This window comes from Grus americana, chromosome 2 (genome assembly GCF_028858705.1).
Source record: "Grus americana isolate bGruAme1 chromosome 2, bGruAme1.mat, whole genome shotgun sequence".
Lineage (NCBI taxonomy): Eukaryota > Metazoa > Chordata > Aves > Gruiformes > Gruidae > Grus > Grus americana.
The window spans coordinates 110,160,745-110,181,050 of record NC_072853.1 but is presented as its reverse complement, the minus strand read 5'-3'; the positions used below and the strand labels follow the sequence as shown (position 1 = coordinate 110,181,050).

Here is a 20,306-nt window from a genome sequence, read left to right as displayed (position 1 = left end):
GGCAGGACTTGCCCTTAGTGAAGCCATGTTGGCTGTCACCCATCACCTCCTTATTTTCCATGTGCCTGAGCATAGTTTCCTGGAGGATCTGTTCCACGATCTTGCCGGGCACAGAGGTGAGACTGACCGGTCTGCAGTTCCCTGGGTCTTCCTTTTTTCCCTTCTTAAAAATGGGGGTTATGTTTCCCCTCTTCCAGTCAGCGGGAACTTCACCAGATTGCCATGACTTCTCAAATATGACGGAGAGTAGCTTGGCCACTTCATCCATCAGTTACCTCAGGACCCCTGGATGCATCTCATCAGGTCCCATGGACTTGTGCACCTTCAGGTTCCTTAGATGGTCTTGAACCTGATCTTCTCTTACAGTCAGTGGTTCTTCATTCTCCCAGTCCCTGTCTTTGCCTTCGGAGACTTGGGTGGTGTGGCTAGAGCACTTGGCAGTGAAGACTGAGGCAAAAAATTTTCTTGTTGCCCTTGACATCCCTGGCTACTCCATCAATCTTTGTGTCCATAATCACTCCTAGTAATGATCTGGCACTTTTCCACTGCAGACAAAATATGACCACATATAAAATCCTGTAAAACTTCTCAAGGAGCACTTGCATATTGCTGTATTTTGAGACCTGTGACACAGTCACTCTTACCTATACAGACACACCAGGCTCATTTTGTGCCATTATAGTTTCTAAATCAAAAGTGCCTTGGCCCATGTCTTGCAGAACCACATTAACATTACCCTGCTCCCACAAATGTTCTGTCCAAGCTCTAGTTCACTTGACAATACCTTTGTCCAGAATCCTACTGAGTAGCACTTTCTCAATAGCATTTGGTTTAATTGTAGAGTTACGGCTCTATCTATTACCAAGGTATGTTTTTTTTTGTGTATATATATACACACGACCTTAGCCTGTTTACATTCACCTTACAGAAAATACCCATATATATACATACTTTTAGAACTGAGTTAGTTTTACTAAGACCCTAGAAATGACCCCAAAGTGTCCAAAGAGGTCTAGGTTGCATCACTAATACAGATAAAAATGTACCTGAAGCAGATTGGTTCAAGAGAATTGTTACCTGCTTTCTCTAGAGCAAAAAAGATCTTTAATTTACAGACAGAAAAAAGTTGAAAGCAGGAAAATTACAAAAAAGGACTGGAGGCTGCTTTTTACATTTCAACTGCAGAAATGGTATCATCTGAAAGGGTTTTTTTAGGTCACTGATCAGCATTACCAAAGACACACAAACTTTCTACAGAAGCAATTGTCCTGCTCATCAGAGGAATAATAAGCAAGGTTTACTAAATCATCTAAACAGCATGGAAGCCTTAAAAAAAAAAACCTTCCCCCTCCCTCCCCCCCCCTCAGTGACAGCATTTGCCAGAACTGTATACAGAATTTTCTGGTGCCTAGTGACAGGACCAGAGGCAATGCGCACAAACTGAAACACAGGAGGTTCCCTCTGAACATCAGAAACACTTTTTCACTGTGAGGCTGACCAAGCACTGGCACAGGTTGCCCAGGGAGGTTGTGGACTCTCCATTCTTGGAGATATTCAAAAGCTCTCTGGACACAGTCCTGGGCCACCAACTGTAGGTGGCCATGCTTGAGCAGGGGGGTCGAACCAGAGGACCTCCAGTGGTCCTTTCCAGACTCAACCCTTCTATGGTCCTGTGACATAAATGTCTTATCTACATTGAAAAAGAAAGTAGTATTAAAATTCAAAATGTTAAGAGTAATTTCTGTTCTGTAGACTGAAAGCTCACATTTGCAACAACAGCTGATGAGGTTTTATAAAAGACTGACAGACTAAATTGGAGTACATGATTAAAAATTGGTGTTGTTACACTGTTTTATTCTGGTTGAACATCTGTTCTGCTGGTTTATATATTTTGTTCAATTCCCAACCAGAATGTAGAGGGAACAGAGTTTAAAAGATTGTTCTGAAAAACAGTATGAACAGAGCCATGGTCAGTACATGAGGAAATATTACAATCACAGAATAAAACAGCACTCCCAATGGGCTACCAGCAAAGTATAGTTTTTATCTCAAGGTTTCACAGTCATTTCGTAAAGCAAAGAATCCCTTAGCTTGGTGTTATATGCCATCAGTTTGGCAATATTTTGAAATCAGTCACAGAAGAATATAAGTTTATTGACTCTGCACTGTTAAGTAGACAATGTCATATAACTCTTCCAAAGAAGCGATGAGTGCAGAGTTATATAAATTCAAAAATTAATGGAAGTATATTGCAAAGTAAACTCATGGGGTTCTTTTAGTTTATTTTAAAAGGCTGGCAAACTTTCCTTAGTTTTTAGTTTCAAGCAAACACTACCAGGCTGAACAGGTCAAAGAAGGTTGAATAGAGTAATTGAGTACAGTTTAAGAACATGAGCAGTTTGTTCTTGCTGATAAATTAGACAGCTGCTCTGAATTACATTTCATGCTGTTTTCACACAACAGCTAATTTCCTCCTGCTAGTTCTAAAGCTACTTGGAACTGCACACAATTAACTCCACCACCTTTCCTTTATCCTTCAAAAAGCATCAATTTTGTTTGCTTACAGTTAGTTCTCTACATATTTTCCTTTCTTCCTCTATCCTGTAATATTATAAAAAAATAATACGCATTTGTAATAGAAGAAATGCATTAGCAGCATAATACAAGTTCTAAAAAGAAGAAGTTATGTGATACTTTTAATGGAGGAAAGTGTAGATTCTTGCACTATGCGATACTCATGTCATTGCAAGCTCCAATGAATTGCCTTTTTTTTTTTTCTTATTTTCAACATATTTTACACCTTAAAGTATTTTTTTCCTTGTATTTGGAAAAACAGTACTAAATGTCAACATTTTTGCTTTCTGAATATAATTTACACTGTTGTCAACCTACTTTCAATTATTATACAAATTATAAGTGGATGCAACACGAATCTACAGTCTTTTTGACTAAAAATTTAGGAAAAAAGTACAGTAAAATCACTGTGATAAAGAACATTTATAATGAATAAGGTTGCACAACTGCAGTTTTATACAGAGATACAAATGAAACACACTTTTAGAAAGAAATATCTCTTTAAAATGCTACTTTTAATATGTATCATAGTACCTCTATGGCACAAGAGTAAAATACTTCTTCAATGAATGACTTCAAGTCATTGAAAGGGAAAGCAGGTTTTGTGGGGAACAACACTTAAGGCATATGCTTAATTTTAAACACAGGCTTAAGTTCTCGCTCCTTCCCCAAGCTTGAGTCGGACAGGTGCATGTGTTGCACAGCTATGCTGAAAAGAATGGGATACATGTCCTTCTTTCAAAAGAGACCTCCAAGAGCTTTATGCCTAATTCACAGAAGTCCACTGTAATCCTTCCACTGACTTCAGACTATGTTTAGTTGTCAGGTACTAAAAAAACCTGCATTAAGTAAATTTATTTAAATTGTAAATGCATTCATCCAACATAAAGCTTTACACTTATACATACTTCTCACCTACAGAAGTCAAAACCAGCATCAACAGCAAACTCATTTAACATGTTCTGTGAAGTTATTAATTCTCTTATTGTGATGTTTTTTAATTATGATAAAATATGTATGATTTTGGTTTATAAGAGATCTTTCATGGCAACAAAATTCTCACGGAAAATAAAAAGAGGAATTTCTGTTATGCTTGTAGTTATGATGAAACTAAAATGATGTATTATCTCACAATTTAAGTTTCATGTTGACATTCCTCTAGCTAATTGTGTAGGCAAATGTTAAATCAGTTTCAAACACACTAGATTCTAAAGGTTCAAAATAGATATTCCTATAACAATTACAAATTGCTCCTTTTCCTGCTCTCTTTACTGTTCTATTTAAGTAATTTTTTAATTTGCTTCAATAAATTTTTGATACTAAAAAATAAAAACAGGGAAGAAGAAAAAGAACCTCATTTTACATTCTGCTAAGTCATTGAAAACTGGAACGTGTGAGTTGAAAACACTTGTATCCATTCATTAACCATATCCTCAAATTTCACTTTTCCAGGAGCAAGTAGCATTTAAATAACATCTATTCACAGCAGTACTGATCCATACTAGTATGTAGATTATTTTGTTCTTTTTACTTACTTGCTCAAAATGCAAAAACATGATTTCTAGGTTATTTATTCAGTGGGGAAAAAAATTTAGCCTCAAAGACACAGGCAAGTATTCCAAGTGAAGTTACTGAGAGTTGAGTTTCCTTAACTCAGGCTGAATAGCAACTTAATTTTACGGTAGGATGCTGTTTACAGTTTCTTTTGCTATCTTCCCTGAGGCATCTAGTTTCTTATGACAGTTGTCAGGCCAAACACAATTGTTGTACAAGTATTTTTTGATAGAGCCACCTGAGGGCTTTGGCACAAAATCCAGGTATAGGGGATTTCTACAGTGTTAGTTAAAAAGAAACAAACAAAACAAAAAACCAAACACACCACAGTTCCCATCTACTCTGCTGAAGTAACTGTATGGATGCTCTTGACTCATTGTAAAAGAAGATTAACTTACTCATCTTAAGCTTTTCATATATTTATTTCAAACCATTTGACTTCCAGCTTTAAATTGCTATCCCTCTTAGAATATATTCTTCCTGCTGACTTCAAAAGCCAGTCATATTAACTTTTAACCCTAACCACTGCAGAAACATTTTAAGGAAATATAAGACTTTTGAAAATAATGCACATATACTAGTATAATTAATTATTATGCATTATTCAATCAATATTAGATTGAAATATTAGGCCCCAACTTACCATCCTGTTGGCACATGAGCCTATTCACATCTTTTCTTATTTTGGACTGGCTGCTGTTTCTTACTAGAGGTGGCACCCACTTTCCCAAGCAGAGCTACTGTTTATGATTTACATCAGGAAAGTAGAAGTAATTCACATTTTTTGTTGCTGCTGCTCTTTCAAGGAAGAAGCTGTGCACTGCCATCAGAGACGTGATGAGAGCTTCACTGCCATCAGTGGTTGTGTGTGTGGGAATAAGGATCTGCCAACACTTATTTTAAATGGTGCAGGTGGAGAGAGAAAGAAAAAAGGAAGAAAAATAAAAGGAAATATCTGAAACAATGACAGATCCAGTTGTGTTTAGTGCTTTCCAGCATCTGCTTGGAAGACTTCTAAAGCAGTCTCACAAAAGCAGTCTTTCTTTAAAAGTACTGCCATGTAATAGCTATACAGGATAATGCAATCAGAACATGGCTGTTTGTTGTCAGAGGAACCTTAGAGCAAAGGAAAATAAAAAGCTACAGATGGACAACACACATTAAAAGAAATTCAAACAGTCAGTGAACCAAACCAAAACAGAGTGGCCAATTTCAGAAGCTTTAATCCAAAGCACTGAGTAATATTCAGGATGAAGTCACCATTAGATAGCTATGCAACAAACACAGCAAGAGACTCTTTTTTTTTAATATTACAAATCTGTGATTTATTGATCCCTCACAGAATTTGATGGAGGAGGAGAAGCTTTTAATTAAAAGAAGTGATTAAGTCCAAATCCTTCCCAAGCTTTTCATGAAAAGTCTCACTTCAGAGAGTGATCTGAAGGCTGAGTCTGTATGCTTAGAAAGAAAAGGTGTACTCATAACCTGATTAGCTGCATTGAGCTAAGATACTATTGAAGATAAAGGCAGTTCCTAGTTCTCAGTAGGAAAGAGCTGACAAAACTACCACTGAAGAACACTTTTTCCTCTTGCAAAATTAGCAAAACTGCTATTATTACATTTTTCAGAGAATTTTAGTGGATTCAAAATTACTTCCCTTTGTTTTATTCATTCTAATGACAAAGAATTGAATCTTGTTTAAATGGAGCTGTGTTTCCACAGCTCTAGCAGGAAAAAGCATAATAGAAACAGATGAGAGCGAATATTGTGTCTTACTAAAAGGTGACACCTTGGCACTACAGAGAGGGCTTCTGTTAGAGGAGGGTCAGCCTAGTCAGTTAAATAGATCACTGATGTAACCTCCTTAATTTCAAGGAATGAGTTGGAAATGCCTTTTTTTTTAGGTTCCATTTTCTAAGTGAACAAGGAGGAAATAATTTAGCTTCATACTTTCTCATTCCTCTTAAAACAGCCATAACATGTTGGGACCTATGATTTTCTTAATGAACTTTTCTTAAGTGTCCTTCTTCCTCAATAAGTTTTTCTTGAAATTTTACTTTAAACATATTTGTATATATCTGTACACACATTTTCCTCTTTCAATTTTACTGCTATTTATACAGCAATTGGCATAAAACATTAAAGCCAAAAATGAAATCCCAGACACAAATTTCTTAACGTAAAAGCTCAAGCATGAAGAAAAAGAAACCACAACCAGAAAATTAAGGTAGAAGGGATCTTACGAAATCATTTAGTAAGTCTGCTTAATCAAAGCCAGAAACAAATAGACCTAATGTGAAAAGACAGATGGTAGAAAGTAGAAGCTATGCCATAAATAGTAAACTGACTGAAACAAAAGCAACATTCAGAAGTCATCTGAAGGAAAGGATCTTACTGTCTATACTAGGATGAGGAAGGAGACTTTCATGTATATGCAACTACAGGAAAAGCATATGAAAAAACAGGGTAAAAGTCAGACCTAAAAGGAAATGAACAGAAATCCATGGGGTTTACATCACTCAGAAATATATCCAGCCAGGCAGCAGATATCCATTCATAAATGGATGAGCTGGCTTCCCCAGATCTTCCCAGCAAACTGCTTTTAGATTAAATCATGCAGATATGAAGAGAAGGTTCAGGAACTGAAGTTCAGAAGAAACAGAAAACATCTGTTGCCTTAGTAACACAGTAAGCAACATGATAATAAAGAGCATGTGTAATAAATGGTTTCCTTCGGTATGTCTAAGACACCATGCCACTATCAGTACCCAGGCTAGGTAAAGCTAAACCAAAGTCACATTTCATACTTCACATGTGCTGAGGTGCCTCGCAGGCAGCAGGCAGGCTCACATTGGGAACATGGCTAAGGCATAGGTTGAGATGTGTTTCAGTAAGCACACTAATCTACAACCTTGTGCAATCCTAGGGCATGGGTCTCTTGGAGCTGTTCTGGATGGTATGTATAAATAAATAAATAAAAAGCTCTTGGAGCAATACTGCAAATTAATGACTGGATTACTCATCTATGTGTTATTCAGGAGTCTCACTTCTCTTGTTCTGACATGAGGTTTGACCTTCAACCTATTAATACTCTTCCAGCAAAAATGTTTTGTATTCCTATAAAAATGGTTTTCACTTAAAAATTTTCCCCTATCTCTTGCTAATACCCACTTTGTTGGGTATAATGAAGTGTAACACATTTTTGTTGGTAAAAAAGCATAGACTCATAGACTGGCCTGGGTTGGAAGGGACCTCAAAGACTATTAAAGACACCCTCCACTAGACCAGGTTGCTCAAAGCCCCATTCAACCTGGCCTTGAACACTTCCAGGGAGGGGGCATCCACAACTTCTCTGAGCAACCTGTTCCAGTGCCTCATCACCCTCGCAGTAAAGAATTTCTTCCCAACTTCTAATCTAAATCTACCCTCCTTTGGCTTAAGGCCATTACCTCTTGTCCTGTCACTACAGTATTCCAGTAGGAAGAACTCTAGAGAAGTACAATGCGTTATTACTGATAATTGTATCTTATAGCAATTCTGGAATATTAAATTACTCAACCTGAATTTTGTCCGTACAAGACAATGCTCAATCTAGAAATCTCTTCTTGTTTGCATACAATTTACAACAGGGTGACTTAAAGGATTTCTACTGAGTTGATCCTGATTTACATATTAAGATAAAAAAATTACATTTGTCTGGCTGGAAATCACCCTGTGAGGACTTGTTCACTTGCGCAGCTAATAGCACACTGTCAGAAAGAAGACTTAAAAGCATCTACCAATGATGTCTGCAGTTATTCTGCAAAATACAGCATTATGAAGTAAAGAACTCAAGTATATTTTGATGAACATGAATTCCCTGAAGGAAAATCATGTCAGATTAAATGTTTGGGGGTGGTTTTTATTTTTTTCTGTACTGATTTTCAGAAGAAGAGATATGTCATAAAAATCTGGAAGCGCAAGGGAATATGTCATGAAGCTGCACAGGATCTTATAACTTAAATTACAGAAAACAGGGATCAGTAGAAGAGGGCTAAATTGGGCAAGAAATTCGTTAACAGGCAAATGATACCCATTTGTTTCAAAAGCAAATGTACCAAATTGAAGAAAAGGTTATCAGCACAGATTCTCAGGGATCAGTGCTAGGACTAATCTTAATATTTTAATAACTGTGGCATAAGACAAAGTTTACAAATGACAAAGAAGGCATCATCAACACAAAGAGAGGGATATCTCATGGAATTTAATGCACGGCTTTGAGACATGAAATAACAAAAACTGGATGAAACTCAATAATACCAGAAGCACAAGAAATGTGTTTGGGGGTCTAATAAAAAAGCCCAGGCTATATGCTTGGAGCTCATGAACTGCCCAAGCATAATAAGTACACAAGTATGCCAACTGGTCACAAGATCACGACTAGTCACACAAAGACAAAGTTGTACACAAGACAAATGCAATCCAATGTTACATTCAGTACACAGAGAACAAAAATTTGTGTAAAAGGTACAGAACCTCCTATGGAAGATTCCATGCAGGAAAACAGGATTGGAAGGAAAATATTCACATGTGAATAAATAGGTGTAAGTTGCCCATGAAGACAGAAGTTAGAAGACAGGTCCTAGATATTAGAACGATGGCATTTTGTAGTGTCAGCCAAATAGGAGGGAGTAAATGACAAAAAAATCCTGCTGTTACATAAAAAAACTGAGCTAGTTAAAAGCAAGAAAAGGATTACATTGTGTGAGATAAAAGTTGTCATCAATTAGATGATCCAGCCAATCTTTTTCATTCTTGTTACCTTTACGACGACTTGATAAACTACAAGTTGAGTTGCACTTATTACATATACAGAGAAATACATTATTTAAAACATTAATTGGTAGTATTTTTGTTTCCACAGACTGCATTCGCAAAATACAAAACTGTCCAACACATACCTAGTTATTACATTATAAAAATCTAATACTGGATAACATAAAACAGCTTACCAACTCTTTCTTCTCCCGTTTGGGAATATATTCACTATACTGACAACTATCAGGAGGGACTCTGAATCCAAACCAAACAGTTCAGCAACAATCCTGCGTTCCAGCACTGCAGACTGGGCTCTGTGAGGCGCTAGACTTCAATAACCCATCTGCTTTTCAATACAAGGTCAAGAGGCTTTCTAAAATTGAGAGCAAAAGAACAACCATTTACAAGCTATATAGTGGCAGTCCCTTTACAGGGATACTAAACAACAGTCAGTTTTCTTTCTTAAGGCCCAATATTGCATTCCGCGGTTCAGGCTGTCATTTCAGTAAGTTCTGAACAATAATTAAACCAAAGAGGACATGCTGATCTGTCATTAATTCTCTTGAGATCTGCACTCAATAGGGCTTTTTCCATAGTTGGCGCATAGTGTTGACACATAGTTATGAGTATATTTACTTGGTTTTTACTGGAAGACTGGTTAACAAACAAGTTTTTATCACTCTGTTCTGATGGGAAATTTGTATTACAAACTGTAATGCTCTATGGCTCAAAATAAGCATGTTATTTTTTTAACATGTCTATAACTAATTACAGCTTTTTTTTTTTTTAAATGAGGCTAGAATACTGTGTGTTTCAGCTAGTTTTTTTGATTTATCTTTTCTGAGCTCAGGTAATAAAGTAGGTACTCTGCAAATATACTAATATCCTGAAAATTAAATATCCACACTACAAGCCAGATTTGCTTTGTTTTTACATAGCTTTCATCCCTCAAGTAATAAAAACCAGAACTATTCAGGCATCAGGTTTGTTGGTTGGTTGTTGGTTTTTTTTAAGGGAGAGAAGGATCTAATCACTTTCCTGCATCATTTTCTAAAGCACTTTGCCATAATCATCATCAATATAATTGTATTGCATTTACATAGTTTTCCATGCAAGGAACTCAAGCACTTTACAAAGCAGAGAAAAAACTCTTCTATCCTTCAGCTTGCTATGAGATGTGCTTTAGTTTCGTATGGAATAGTTAACATGTGAAATGAGGTCCGTATGAAACATTGTACTAGTTTGCCCTTTAAGATCTCACATACTGTTTATTTACTGATGACAAAAAATAAGTAGTGATGATATAGTTCTGGTAACAGAGACTACTGCAATTCATTGCATTGAAAATTTTTCTGATAGTATTTTACTGATATCAGTAGGATCATAACTGTAACACATTCTTTGAGAACAACAGCCAAGCCTGCTGAAAAATCATGTATAAAATGCTTTATTATGTTATCCCATACTAATTATTAGAACCTTTATGCAGGATGAAGTAGCAGAAAATTCAACTCTGGATAAGACTATTTTCTGCAATTTTGTTATCACAACATAAAGAGTTTCTCTGCATACAGATTTGTACCCATTTAACTAAATCAATGCTGTAAAACCTACTGTCATTTTACTCGACGAGTTTTGCCAATGATTTCAAAGGGTACAGGATTTATCCTCAGATTTTGAAAAATTAATCAAAATGTAATGCAGATGCATTTGTCTTGATCATATCACTCGTTTCCCCCCTACTTTAAGTTGAATGAATTGACTAGCATCGTGGTCAGACAATCACTGCAAAAATGGTGTCATAAAACATTAGTACCCAGGGGGGCACTCCGAGCTAACCTGGGCCCTGCACACCAAAGCAGATCAGGAGCGCTCATTTGGCCACCCTGCTACCTGGGGTGAGGTAACCTCCAGCAGTGACAAACTCTCAGAAGATACGATTGGGAAGGCAGGGGAAAGTCTTAATCCAGAAGAGTTATTTCTACAGTTAACAGCAGTCTGTATCTTTAGTTCTTTAGAAATTAAGTACTAGGTAGTGAAGAAAAAAAAAATTTAAAAAAATCAAAGGTCTGTCTATTGTTCTGACTCTGACAATAACAAGCACTAAATGCTTTGGGAAGAGTATGGAAACTGAGCATGCATAAAATTATGTTTCCCCTAGTATATCATTCAGCATCCAGTGGCTAGAAACTGAACCAGAGGCTGCATCCAGGCCTTCAACAGCCACTGCTATTTCTTTGTCCATCAATTCCTCTAATCCCTCTGAAACTCTTAATACTTTTAATTTCCCCATATCTGTGGCAGTGAGCTTGTACAATTTAAATGCACTCTGCACAAAAAGTACTTCTTTTGCTCCAAACCTTCTATGCAACCATTTCATTTTACACTCTCAGTTCTGGCATTGGAGAAAAAAACCAAACAAAATTATTTTTCCCAGTTGCTATTTTTTGGTAATAATTATGATTTTATAGGCTTCTACTGTATGTTCTCTTAGTCATCTCTTTTCCAAGCTGAAGTTCCAGTCCATTTAATCTACTTGCATGGAAACGTTCCATACCACTGAAAGTCCTTGTTACCCATCTCTATACTTTTTTTTAGTTCTAGCTGTACAAAACTGAGTTTGTGTTTCCCCTATACATTCAATTTGGTCTAATCCAGCAGCAAAAACAACTCTCACCAAGTTCAATGATCTAAAGTCAAACTCTTAAATATGCTCATGCTGCAGCGCACGTATTTGAAGTATCTTAACAACTGATTAAATGACTTTAAAAAAATCTAGAAAATAGGCACAACAATATCAAAATTAATGAGGAAATGCCAAGGCATATCAGGTCAGAATCTGTCACAAGGTGCATCTTTCTTAGTTAAAAATGTACAAGGCTTAATTATGCATAGTTTGAAGAATTACTTTCATCTTATAATTCACCATAAAGTTTTCACAATGCACAATAATCTTCTGTATGCCAGGATTGTTCAGCAAACATATGAACATTAACAGAAAAAAGTATACCTATACTATATATAAATTACCTTACCTTGTCTTACCTTCCTTTTTGAAGTATAGGTATAAACTACTACTGTCTTGGATTTTACGTAAGGGTTATATTATTTATAGAAGTAGTCTTCCCCTGACTGTCAGGTTTTTTCTTGTCTTACAAAGAAATACAAGCAGACATTAAATTTAAAGCACATTGGAATGAAAATATTTCTATAGTAAGTATATATATTTTATCATATAGCACCAGGCTCTGAGTTTACAGAAGAAAAAAAAAACACACAGCAGATAAAGCAAACTGGGACATTTTTGATGAAACATCTTTTTGTCTCAAAATAAATACTCATTATTAAAACCAATTGTTCACAGGAAAAATGAGGTTTGATAAACATGTTTGTTTCTAAAATCTCTGAAGTTGTTAAACTATCCCTATATTTAATAGTGAAAATTCTCTCACAATGAGAGAATGAACCTCAATAATCACCTTTGATATAAAACATTTTAAAGATAGTTTAAATGAAAATGCTTTGCTAAAATATAGGGATTTTTGAGACTTCAACTTCTTGTCCTAATTTAGGACAAAAACATCTTTTAAAAATCTGCATAATTTTCCAGGACAGAGTAATCTTCTCTCAACCCAAGACCTACAGTAAAGGCACAAAGTGTCTGTCAATACAGGTGCTCATCTCATCTTACTCTTCTGAAAATGACACACAGCGAGTACAGAAGCTCTCTTTCAGGAGTGAGGGAAGAGCTGATCTTCTAGAGCTCCACTGCAGCAGACACTCTGCTGCTTTGGATTTACCAGGTGACAGGGAACCACCATTTTTGGTGGGTTTGTTTGGGGATTTTTTTCTTTAAAAAATGCAACATTATATTTTTAGCACTGGAGTTCCATTAAATACCACGTTAGATGGGAATAATTTTTTTTAAAATTCATCTGCATCCATAACACATCTATAATACGTGTCATGCTAATAACTTGACTCTTCAGCACTTTGTCCCTCCCAGAATAACCTGACTTGCAACAAAGACCTAAACGTGTAGTGAATAACACTCTCAACAGTTCCCTGGCAGAACTAGACCCCCTACGGTAGCACTGTATCTCCCAACAAGGGCCTCCAGTCTTCCAATATCCGCAAGTGACCTTGGTGGCATACTACTAACATAAATGACTGGAATCTGAAAACCACGAAGTACGTCACAATCTAAGATAACATCTTGCATACACGCACAGAGAAAATAAAGCAATATGCCCATTAAAGATATAAAAGAAAGATGACCAAAGGTGATGTGGTAGACGATCATGATTAATTCATTATATTTCTGTATGTAATTTCATGAAAGGAAGGGAAGGGAATACCGAAGAGCATTCCAAGAGCTAAAACATACCTGCTTGCAACATCTGTTTGCTGTCTACAAGGACTAATTCTTTCTGGTGAATGTAACCAACAGAAAATGGCAATAAAATTCTTACTAGGGGAAACAACCACTACACACACCTCTTCTCCTGTAAAACCACCAACCACATCTGCTGTTAGCACATCAAAAGTTATTGACAATTTTAATTTGGATTTAGAAAATAGCACTCAGTTATTGTGTGGTAGTTGGGGTTTTTTGTTTGGTTTGTGTGTGTTTTGTTTTTTAAAAGACCTGTATCACCTCTAAACTCCTAAGCTGTTTCACCAATAGGGAATACACAGATTTTTTTAGTGATGTCTGAAAAGATGACCAACTAATAATACTAATTTTTATCGACTGTTTTCACAGTTTAATTCTTACAGAAAAAAATCCAATAAAACAATAAAAATGCTAATTGAGAAAGTTTGGGGAAAGATGCTGCAGACAATACAACTACATACACAGGAAATTAATTCTGTAGATGATGTGGAAAAGATGGCTTATAAAGTTAACGAGAGATTACTTAAGGCAAGAGAAACAATTAGACTATTAACAGTGAAGATAAAGCAAACGTTTTGCCGTCAAATATCATGAAACTAATTAAAAGTGAAATGAAAATTAAGATATTAATATGAAAACAAAATCAAATAAGATAAAAGGCCAGAGTTCACAGGCTCAAAATCCAAACCAATGTGTTCAAACATGCAGCACCCATAAGAACCTGAATGGACTGTAGTTTATCATTATTTTTTATTTGCACATGCTAAAACTGAAAGATCCATCCTCCTTCGGGCATGGATTGGTCTGCTTTTTTTAAGAATAAAAACAGATTTTATGGGCACCAGAAATAAAACTAAAAGGCAAGGGTGTAATTGCAAAGAGTGAGTGTTGAAAAAGCAGTAAGCTGTGTCATGCATTTACGTAATCATTCTGGCACTACAAAAGCATGACAGGTGCCAGATCCAATTCTGCTTACACCGCTAGTCTAATTCACATAACCTGATGAAACAATGGGGAACTTACACTCATCGGGACATTTTACGCTATAACCAGTCTTTGCTACTCAATGCCATCACCGGTTAGGACTGCACATGAACACTTCAGGCCCCTTGGGTCAGAAGGAATTTTGCAAGAGAATCAGAATCCTGAATGGTCTCAGGACACCGGTTAAAAACACCAACGCGTTCTTGGCATGCAGTCACTCGTCAGCTTTTACGGGTCTGTCCCCATTTTTTATTTTTGTTTTTCAAATATTCCTCTGTAATTTCTTTCCTCCCTATCCTCTTACAAAACTCTAAAGATCCTCTGATTACCCCTCTCCTACTGTTTCTGAACGATCCCACCCATTACTAGGCTATCAGATGATGCTGTTCTTATCCTCTACTGCTGGCTCCTCTCTGTCAGTACATCTGACATCTCAGACCACCTTTTTAATGTTTTACTTACGGATGTCCTGCAACAATTTCAGCCCAAAGGATCTGTGCGAGCCATATGAATTTTCAATGCTTTCTGTTAAACCATCCCATATTTGTGCAAACTTCAAGCTCAATATGTATTATCCTTAAAAATCTCTTAAAATTTGCCTGGTGCCACAATACCCACAGACACAGATTGGCAGTTAAGCAGTTTGCATGCCATGATTACCACTCATAGTGCTGACTGCAGTCATCTCACCTTTACTTGATGCTTCCTTTCCCTCTTTTCTCATAGTTTATATTAAATATCTTAAACTAGTATGTGAATAGTTCTGAATAAAAAACAGTCTACATGTTAATTTCCACTAGCCTGGAGGCCTCATCTTTCAGGACATATTTCAATGCAAATAAAAGTTTTAATTATGTCCTTAATAGCCATCAAACCATTCATATAAGGGTGAGTGTTCCTCATGCTCAGAAAAAGATAATGAGATGATGTGGAACATCTTAGCAAAAATTTCAGAAATAAGGAGAGAGAAAATAGAAAAATAAGAACAGAACACCCTAAAAGCAAAGTTCCCTAATTGCAGAACATGCAATGCAAGGAAATAATGATACCTTCTCCCATTATTTAGAAGCATCCCTTGCTAATTTAGCCTTTGAACTACTTGGGGCATTGTCTGCATAACATCAAGCAAACCTGTAATGTTGTATAAATTATAATTGCTTAATAATGAAGTATTGAGCAGTATGTTCTCAAGAGAAAAGGAATAAGCATTTTCCCAGTAATTAGCTTTTTAGTTCTGATTAGCCAGCCTATACAATTATTCTGCATGTTATAATGACCAGGTCTGCATAGGATAAAGTCTCAGCCTTCAGAAGGGTCACAATTACCTTGCTAATCTGAACCACCTACAAATCGCATTTCCACTAACGTCGACAGGGCAGTAACCAGTACATGCAGAATTCTGAGTCTGTTGATAACGCCCACCCAATACTACACAAATACATAACATGAGGTCCTGAAAGGAGCACTGCTATAGCAGCATAATGCTCTGTACCAAGAGCATCGCTGTGATGTACCAGTTCTCCTCCTGCTCACTCAGGGGCTCTCTACAGCACAGTGCTGTAGACAGCATTTCCAAAGACAGAATTTAAGGTGACTCAAATGCTAACAATTAAAGAACTATAACAATTGTAAAGATAACAATGTTACAACCTGCAATGTTTTTAAGCATATATACCATTACATTTAATTGGTGTTATACACACATTTAAAACCCAGCAAGCATAATAATCCATGAACAGCTTGAGTAGCTCTAGCAAACATTCTGGAAGAAGTACTTGAAAAGAAACCCCTTAAAGGACCTTATCTGTTTTACTGCAATATAACAGAAGATTCCATTCTCTCTTGCTTCCATAAATAGTAATTAAAATATTAAAGACGATATTACATTTACAGTGAGTTAATAAAAAAGACTATTTGAAATTTTAAAAAAATTCACTGTGAAAGAAAATAAGGCTAAAATCGAGCAAACTTATAATAAACTCTAAGAGCAGAAGCACAGTCTGTGGAGGAATCTCCAGGACCATCTGGTGATACATGCACTGACCATATCTTTGGTGAATCACATGCACTTTTCTGAGCACTGCAAGGCACAAAATGTATTTCGAGGGATCTCTAGTTCACAGGAAGGGAAAGTGAGAAACTGAAAGGAGGAAATCAGTTTCTCAAATCTTAAGTCTGTTAGTGACAAGCCATGGATGTGAACAGTTTCCAAAATTTCACTCCACTATTCATACCAGGGCCAAAATGAGATCTTATATGATTTTTCCACTGATTTCCATGTTATGAATGCTAACATCGGATGCTGGAAGTCTTGTCTCTCACCCCTCCACTCCCAGTAAGAGACTGTCTCCAAGAAAATGCTGAATAGATATCTGGAAGGTATCATTTTCAACCACCTTAATTATATTTGTACGAAAAGCTGCATGGACACTCTTGTTTCAGCTCCCACTAGGTTTACTTCAGTTTTATTTAAGATCTTTTTCTTAGGAACACATTTAAGTTGAACTGAGTAAGCTGCTTTCACATCACAAAACAGAGTCCATAAAGGGATTTGTAAAAGTTTACTTGCACAGTGCAGCTCATGCCTTTAAATAAACTTTCTCATGTGAACAATATCAAAATGCCACTTGTCTCCAAATTCCCCAAACAAATTTAAAAGCAAGGTGCATTCTTTCCTATCCAGCACAATCAGAGACTCTACTGACTCAGTGATGCTACTTCTAGACGCTACCCTTTTTATTCCTAGTATGCTCTTAAGGGATCCCCAGGGAAACTTACCCATTTCTAACAAACTACAAGAGCACATGGCTGGAATTTTAGAAATATTTCTAAAGAAGCCACCCAGAGAGAAAAGATTTGAAAGACAGTACACTTCATGATGGCCCTGCAAAGCCAGCAGTACATCACTTACCAAGAAAGAAGACAGGAGTACACACAATAGGTGTACCCAAATGTAACTTAGCAGGAAAGATCATTTTACATATAACCATGGTTGAAAACAGATATGCATTTCATATTTCCAACAGGATTTGATAAAGTCATAGCTCTAGAATAAAAAAATAGGTTAGACAAGGCACTGGAGGGGTCATCAGGTTTCCAACAAATGCAATAGAGCTCTATGATCTAACCGATTAAACCCTATGAACCACTGAAAGGTAAAATAACCACCATTTTCATTAAGTGTCCTGAATTAGTTAAGTTACATCTGCTTTTCTGGACACATTAGCTAAGCAAGCACTGGAGTGGCAATGCTTAGTTTCCAGCTCTTTGGTTTTGTTTTCAAGAAAAAAAATCAAATGCCATACATCACAGGGGACAGAACTAAAAGACATAAGATAGAAAGGTGACGTTAAACAGGCTGTATGCTCACTGGACCCCATTCACAATCTCAAAAGTAGCTGGATGCATTTGGTAAAAAGCGATTGACATTTATGTTTTCCTCAGTAGACCTAATTAGGTCTGACATATATCCATTCACACTCAAACAGGCACAGAAACCTTCAAGGTTATTTTCCAATTATTTCCACATACACTGCCTCATTCTGAAAGGACTGGCAATCTGAACCTTCAAAAGATGCTACAGGTACTGATCATGCATCTTCTCTCAGCACCTGAACCCTTAATAAGAAAAATACTTATTATTTAAAACTCGTGGCTTGCAATACAGGAGTTCTAATCTCAGCCTCTTCGATCCCATTTTTACTTGTGATTGACAGAATTTTTAATCACACAAATGGTATAAGCACTGTTCTAATATTGTAAAGTTGTTTTAAATGCCCAAAAGGTCAGTCCTGTTCATAACACTATTATTAATGTAATAACATTAACACCCATCTGAAAAGTGTAAAAGGTGCTAAAGGATGGTAAATTTTCCCACATGAAAGACATTCAGATAATACAACTTCCCCAAAGAGGTTAAAAGAAGATTAAAGTTAAGACAAAGGTCATTTGAAAAGACACATCACATTTAGCACTGTATCATGGGGGTGGTAGTAGAATCCCCAAACCAGAGGAGTCTCATTTTATGAAATGTCAGCAGCCCATCAGTAGTCAGCTGCATGTCCACAACGGTCAGTTTACCTCTGAAAAGAGACTGAATACTTAATTTAGTCCTTAAATACCATAACATTCTGAATCCTTTCTCCTAAAAAAATATTTTTTTCCCCGTGATTTTGTCACAGATTTTGTAATTTGCTGTATCATGAACTGAAAACAGCAACCAAATCAACTAAGCAATCAACAAATTATCTCACAAAACCAAGTAAAAAAAAAGCCTTGGTAGGAACTTTATTTTTTTCTATACCACATTTGTTCAACTACATTTGCTTTGCTTCTGATAATGGCATTCAAACTGTCAGAAGCAGAGGCTACAATCTAAGAAATAACAATGACATCCTTTCTGAAAGGGTTTAGGAACCATTCTTTAGGTTCTGACAAAGCAAACAGTGTTATCTTGAAATCTACAATTAATATGAACGTTAAAAGAAAAAAAAAATCAGTACCATTACTACTAGCTAAACTTTAAAGCTCTTCAGCAGGGTATTTCAAAAAGTACTGTTGTCTCTAATGTATTGATGAGGAACTGAGGCACAACAATGTTAAAAGCTTTCCCAACATTATGCAACACATGCAGGACTCGGAAAAAGAACCCAAGTACCTTCAGGTTCATGATAACTGGAAACGAGTAAACTTACAAAATGCTGCTGTTTGTACTTCACTGCACACAAGAGCCTTTCCCAGAGACAACTGCATAAAAGTGGAATAACCAGCAATATTAATGTTTAAAGCAAAAAATAAATTTAGTGGCTATGAAGAAAAAAATTACAACCTTGTACATAACAGTGGAGAAACAACGAACTTGAATGAACACCCAGAATGTCAGGAGAAAACCTCCCTAATACATACAAAATGTTGTAAAGCACTAGGATGTTAAAAACTGAAATGAATGATCATGTTTGTAGAACATCATGAGAACAGAATCAGTGTTTTCTAAACAACTCATGTTTAGTTATCTTTGAATTCCCATATAAATGTGATCTGCAAAATACCTCTTTGGCAAATACCTACAGTTTTTTAGCTGCTGGATTTTTTGGCTGCCAGTGCTGTAAGCTATACCTCTGCACAGGCTCTGGGCACCTCCATGTTGAGTAGGACTCCATGAAAGTGGTAGGTTCAGCCAGGTGGTTTCTCTGTGCAAGATGAGACTTTAAAGCGTTCAAGACAAGAATAGGATTTTGTCATCTACCTCCTCTACCACAGGTCTCCTGCGATGACTTGAGGGTGCTAAAATAATACAGCAATAATAGATTCAAAGTTCAGCCTTCTACTTAAACCTAAACTTCAGAACTATAAGTGTGTATGCCTCTAATGTACCCTAGGTATCTTGCACTGTTCCCATTGCCTTATTGTGGAACTCCGACAACATCATTCTAGGATTTGGTGCCAATGCTAGCACATTTCAAACCTTAAACTCATTTGGTTCATGTTTCACACTCACAGGAGACTGGCTATTTACTTCTATCGTCTAAGGAAGCTCATAGCATGAATGACAAAATGTCAGGAATAATTAAGAGAACTAGTTTTATGCCCCTAAAGAACAAACCATCTTCTTTGTCCCCTCAGGCAGGGTGTTGTCTTCTCTAAATAAAAAAGAATGGCTTTTGGCATCCATCAAGTAAATTCAAGCCAGCATATCATTTAGAGACTACTTGTATTTATTCCTGAATCTTGCTCCATTTCTTTCCTCTGTTTTATGACATTACCTTCCGTGTCCTCTATAGTCATAGCCTACTATGAGAGTGGTAGCAGAAAAACTACTAGATTCAAAACCCCTATTCCCTTCCCTAGGTTTTGTTGCTCCAGACTATTCAGCAACTTACGATATAGCAGTCCAGAAAATACTCTTCCCCAGCCTCCCCTTCTCCCCTTACAATCTCGATATATTTTATTTATATGAAACAGTTGTTATGAACTACCAAGCACTGGCATTTGACTGCCTATC

At 36.5% G+C, this 20,306-nt stretch overlaps 1 protein-coding gene across 7 annotated transcripts in view; it reads right to left on the bottom strand.

Annotated features, from left to right (window-relative positions):
• TPK1 (thiamin pyrophosphokinase 1) overlaps positions 1-20,306 on the bottom strand; it is a 319,194-nt gene that overhangs the window by 285,942 nt on the left and 12,946 nt on the right. For 2 of the 7 annotated variants that reach the window (XM_054817003.1, XM_054817001.1), the window contains exon 2: positions 9,120-9,298. The exons of the other annotated variants lie outside the window; for them this stretch is intronic. The gene's annotated coding sequence lies outside the window, so the exon portion shown is untranslated. The remainder of the gene's footprint in view (positions 1-9,119; positions 9,299-20,306) is intronic. 7 annotated transcript variants of the gene reach the window in all.